Below are 6159 nucleotides of genomic sequence, written 5' to 3' on the forward strand. Positions count from 1 at the left end.
CATTGAATCTATAGGTGGCTTTGGGTAGTGTGGGCATTTTGATAATATTCTTCTAATTCATGAACTTGGGATACTTTTCCCATTTATTTTTTTTCTTTTTCAATGTATTTCATTGGTGTCTTGTAGTTTTTATTTTTTTATTTTTACTTATTTTATAAATTTATTTTTTATTGGTGTTCAATTTGCCAACATATAGAATAACACCCAGTGCTCATCCCGTCAAGTGCCCACCTCAGTGCCCATCACCCAGTCATCCCCACCCCCTGCCCACATCCCCTTCCACCACCCCTAGTTTGTTTCCAGAGTTAGGAGTCTTTCATGTTCTGTCTCCCTTTCTGATATTTCCCACTTATTTTTTCTCCTTTCCCCTTTATTCCCTTTCACTATTTTTTATATTCCCCAAATGAATGAGACCATATAATGTTTGTCCTTCTCCGATTGACTTATTTCACTCAGCATAATATATGAATATATTTTACTTCCTGGGTTAAACTTATTCCTAAGTATTTAAATCTTTAATGCTGGGCAGCCCAGGTGGCTCAGCGGTTTAGCGCCGCCTTAAGCCCAGGGCCTGATACTGGAGACCCAGGATCGAGTCCCACACCTGGCTCCCTGCATGGAGCCTGCTTCTCCCTCTGCCTATGTTTCTGCCTCTCTCTCTTTCCCTATGTCTTTCATGAATAAATAAATAAATAAATCTTTAATGCTATTATAAATGGGATTATTTCCTTTATTCCTCTTTTTTTCCCAAAGATTTTATTTATTCATGAGAGACACACACACACAAACACACACACACAGAGAGAGAGAGAGAGAGAGAGAGAGAGAGAGGCAGAGACATAGGCAGAGGGAGAAGCAGGCCCCATGCAGGGAGCCTGACGTGGGACTTGATCCTGGGACCCAAGGACTACGCCTGGGCAAAGGCAGGCACTAAACTGCTGAGCCACCCAGGGATCTCCCATTTTCTTTATTCCTATTTCAGGTAATTTGTTGTTAGTGTATAGAAATGCTACTTATTTTTGCATGTTAATTTTGCATCCTTCAACTTTATTGAATTCCTTGATCTAACTTTTTTTTTTTTTTTTTACAAAGGCAAATTATGACATCAAAAACAGAAAACATGTTATGTATGCCTAGGCAGTTTTTTCAACACTTGAATATATTTTCCCACTGTTTTGTGGCTTGTAATGTTTTTGCAGAGATTGATTCTAATGCCTGAGTGGATTCCCATTGTATGAGAGAAATATTTTTCTCTTGTTGCTTTTAAAATCTGTCTTTGTATTTGATTTTAGACAGGTTTATTATAATATGTATTGGCAAATATTGTTATGGATTGAAATTTCGCAGTGATTTCTTAGCTTTGTGAACTTGGATATTAAAGTATCTTCCTATATTTGGGTCCTTCCGCGTGGTTGCTGAGAACTCTGAAGCAAACAAGTGGTAAATGCAATTTGGAAAGGACTTGGGGGAGAATAAGTAACGAATTTTCTCAACCTGTAATGGCATCTAATTCAGCTGTAGAAATTGACAATGAAAGTGATAATTCTTCTGGTAGCAGCTTATTTAAGACTCAGTTTGTCCCGTACTCACCAAAACAGGGGCAAAGAAACCCTATTAGAAAGTTTGTTCGTTCTTCTGGAGGTGTTGAAGCAAGGGATTCATCTAGTGACTCCTCTTTTGAACCAAGACCACTGACTTTAAAAGCTATTTTTGAAAGATTCAAAAAAAAGAAACATAAAAAGAGGAAATATAAGCCAAAAGAAAGACCAAGGGGAAGACCAGAAGGAAGAAAAACCACTAGACGCTCCCAAATAAATAAGAAACAAGTTAAAGACAAAGGATCTGGGTTCCCATTTTTAGAATCTGAGAATGTAAAAAAGCCATTACCATGGAGAAAGATTTTAAGCTTTGAGCAAGCGGTGGCAAGAGGATTTTTCAACTACCTTGAAAAATTGAAGTATGAATACTATCTCAAGGAATCCTTGAAACAAATGAATGTTGGTGAAGATTTAGAAAGGGAAGATTTTGACAGTCGTAGATACAAATACTTGGATGATGATGGATCTCTCTCTCCTATTGAAGAGTCAGAAACAGTGGAAGAGGCTGCAACAACTCTTGAAAATGATGATGGGTGTGATATCAAATTGGTGGACAATAATGAATTCATAGTAAGTTCTGAAATACCAAAGAAAATGAATCTGTATTTAGGACAAGAGGAATATACTGAAGAAGCTGCTTCGTCTAAAAAGAGAGCATCAAAATCCAAAAACATGGGACAGAGGATAGAATGGTCTGAAAAGGAAGAGATAGGAATATGAATATTAAGGCTTTTCACTTGAAAACAGTGTCTGGACTTAAAGGTATTGGCGTATCCCAACAATCTGTACAGTTCTAGGGTGTGATAGTTTAGGGGTGAATACGATTTGAACTCATTCATGTTTAGAGGATGTTTGAGAACCAGGAAGATCATTTATCTGTTTAGACCCTAAATGGGGCTCTAAAGAAGTTGGACCTCAAAGATTACAGTGGGGAGTTTTTGAAGTATGTCCATATTCAAGTGGAGATCCAAGAAGACCTCTGGACAGTGACGGCTGTGGATTGAACAAAAGTTTGTTTTAAAAGTGCTATTTTGAAGATCATCACTCTGGCTTTGGTGGAACTATGGTGATTGGCGGCCGAAGGAATCACATGTCAAATATCTTAAATAAAAATTTTATTAACCTTGTCAAATATCTTAAATAAAAATTTATTAATTTTAAATAAAAAAAATAAAGTATCTCCCTATATTTGGGAAGTTCTCAGCCATTATTTCATAAGCTCTACACTTCTCCTTCTCTTTTTCTGGTATTGAATCATTCATGTATTAGTTAGATTATTGATGTTCCACAGTTTATAGTCTTAATTCTTTTTAATTTTCTCTTCTTTGTATAATTTCAATATTATCTTCTACTTTACATATATTTTCCTCTGCTGGATCCACTATCAACTCTGGAATTTCTTTTTGATTCTTCTTTATGATTTCTATCTCTTCATTCAATATTGCTTTTTGTTTGTGTATTCTTTTCCTGCTTTTGTTGAGCTTTCTGTGTTTTCTTGTAGCTCACTGAGCTTCATTAAAACAGTTATTTTGAATTCTTTATCAGTTAAATTGTAAATCTCCATTTCTTTTGGGTTATTGAAAAATTATTGTATTTCTTTCATGGTATCATTGCATTAAAAAAAGTCACCTCCTCCAGGTTTACTGACTGGCTTTCAGAGAGAAATTCCTTCTGTCAGCCCTGCTAGGAATTCTAATTTTTTTTCCAGACCTTTTCTATGGGTATGCCTGCTCCATACTTCTTGTTCTCTTTTGTGGCAGAATTCTTAAGCCTTCTTCCTGTGCTGTAAGGACAGATTGGTTGCTGAGAGCCTCCTTTTTGTTTTTCTTATAGCAATACTGAGTGCTCAAGTTAACGGTTTCTTCCAGGTCAGCTTTCTGTGAGTGTTCACTGTCTGTCAAAGCTGACCCTTACTGCTATTGGAGCATGCATAGGCAGCCAGTCACAAGGTGGAGTTTATGTGGGTGAGACACATCGAATACTGGAGTTGACTGGGGATCCACAGGTGAAGTGTTTTCAGAGCTGATGTATGGGCCTGCTGATGGAGTTCTTGACACACTCAGCAGTCACATCCCTTTTATACATTCAATTCTGAGCCTTGGCAACTGTTCTCTCAGCCACTCTCTTCCCTCAGGTCATGCAGCTTATGATTCAGTCTGGCTGACCCAAGAGACAAATGGGTCTTTTTTTTTTCTTTTAAACAGTATCCTACATTGCTAGAGAAGCTGGGTACTCACTCACATGCTCTCACTTTTTCCCACGGGAGAAATCTCAGGATGAAAACAGCTCTCTTGTCACTGAAGTATGCTGTCCTGCAGAAGGAGTAGTGTAGGTAAGATCAAACTATTCCTTTTACCTTCCACAATGTATCCAATCTCAGATTTTATTGTTGTTTTTCTAACAGTGTTCTAGAACTTCTTTGCTGGACTCCCGGATTTCAACAGTGTCTCTCATCTGTGGATAATCATCAAATTGTCTTTTTTTTTCCAAAGGGGAGATGGTAAAACAAACAAACAAACAAACAAAAAAACAAAAGAAAACAACCCCCCCCCACAAAATTCCTGTAATATTGATGTCATTCATTACTATAATCCTTCTTTTCTCTTGCCAAATATTTTAAAGGAAATGTCATTTATTACTTTTATTTCTATGATATATCATATTATGTCAAAGTCCTTTTTAGAAAGTTTTCTCCCATCTAGTTCCATCCATGTCGATGTAAATGGTAGGTATTCATCCTTTCTGATTGTTTAGTATTCCACTATATACGTATACTACATCTTCTTTAGCCATTCATCTGAGGAAGGACATCATAGCTCCTTCCACAGTTTGGCTATTGTGGACATTGCTGCTAGAAACATCAGGGTCCAGATGTCTCAGCCTTTCACTGCATTTGTATCTTTGGGGTAAATCCCCAGCAGTGCAATTGCTGGGTCGTAGGGCAGGTCTATTTTTAACTCTTTGGGGAACCTCGACACAATTTTCCAGAGCAGCTGTACCAGTTCACATTCCCACCAGCAGTGCAAGACGGTTCCCCTTTCTCCGCATCCTCTCCAACATTTGTTGTTTCCTGCCTTGTTAATTTTAGCCATTCTCACTGTGAGGTGGTATTTGTGGTTTTGATTTGTATTTCCCTGGTGGCAAGTGATGTGGAACATTTTTTCATGTGTCTGTTGGCCATGTGTATATCTTCTTTGGAGAAATGTCTTTTCATTTCAAATGTGTTTTCTACCCATTTCATGACTAGAATGTTTGTTTTTGGGTGTTGAGTTTGATAAGTTCTTTATAGATTTTGGATACTAGCCCTTTATCTGATATGTCATTTGCAAATATCCTCTCACATTCTGTAGGTTGTCTTTTAGTTTTGTTGACTGTTTCCTTGGCTGTGCAGAAGTTTTTATCTTTTTTTTTTTTTTAGAAGTTTTTATCTTGATGAAGTCCCAATAGTTCATTTTTGCTTTTGTTTCCCTTGCCTTCATGGATGTATCTTGCAAGAAGTTGCTGTGGTCAAGGTAAAAAAGGTTGTTGCCTGTGTTCCCCTCTAGGATTTTGATAGGTTCTTATCTCATATTTAGATATTTCAACTATTTTGAGTTTATCTTTGTGTATGGTGTAAGAGAATGGCCCAGTTTCATTTTTCTGCATGTGGTTGTCCAATTTCCCCAGCACCATTTATTGAAGAGATTGTCCTTTTTCCAGTGGATAGTCTTTCTGTTTGTTGAAGATGAGTTGACCATAGAGTTGAGGGTCCATTTCTGGATTCTTTATTATGTTCCACTGATCTATGTGTCTGTTTTTGTGCCAGTACCATACTATCTTGATGATAACAGCTTGTGTCTGGAACTGTGATGTCTCCAGCTTTGGTTTTCATTTTTAACATTCCTTTGGCTATTTGGGGTTTTTTTTTTGTTCCATACAAATTTTAGGATTGTTTGTTCCAGCCCTGTAAAAAATGATTATGGTGTTTTGTTAAGGATTACATTGAACTGTAGAGTGCTTTAAAGTATACATATTTTAACAATATTAATTCTTTCAATCCATGAGCATGGAATGTTTATTCATCTGTATGTGTTTCAATTTCTTTAATAAATGTTCTGCAGTTTTTAGAGTTTATCCTTTATCTCTTTGGTTAGGTTTATTTCTATGTATCTTATGGTTTGGGTGCAACTGGAAATGGGACTGGTTCTTTAAATTCTCCTTCTTCAGTCTCATTATTACTGTATAGAAATGTCACTGATTTCTGTGCATTGATTTTGTATCCTGCACATTGCCAAATTGCTGTATGAGTTCTAGCAATTTGGAGGTGGAGTATTTAGGTTTTCTGTATACAGTATCATGTCATCTGTGAAGAGGGAGAGTTGGATTTCTTTGCCAATTTGAATGCCTTTTCTTTTTGTTGTCTGGTTGTTGAGGATGGGACTTCTAGACTGTGTTGAACAAAAGTGGTAAGAGTGGGCATCCCGTAATGTGCCTGACTTCAGGGGAAAAGCTCTCAATTTTTCCCCATTGAGAATGGTATTCATTGTGGGCTTTTCATATATATATGGCTTTTAAGATATTG

General features: G+C 36.9%; 1 pseudogene; it reads left to right on the forward strand.

Annotated features, from left to right (window-relative positions):
• Window positions 1-1444: 1444 nt before the first annotated feature.
• On the forward strand, window positions 1445-2763 carry LOC112921537 (TATA box-binding protein-associated factor RNA polymerase I subunit D pseudogene; annotated as a pseudogene).
• Window positions 2764-6159: the final 3396 nt, after the last annotated feature.

This window comes from Vulpes vulpes, chromosome 2 (genome assembly GCF_048418805.1).
Source record: "Vulpes vulpes isolate BD-2025 chromosome 2, VulVul3, whole genome shotgun sequence".
NCBI classification, from domain to species: domain Eukaryota; kingdom Metazoa; phylum Chordata; class Mammalia; order Carnivora; family Canidae; genus Vulpes; species Vulpes vulpes.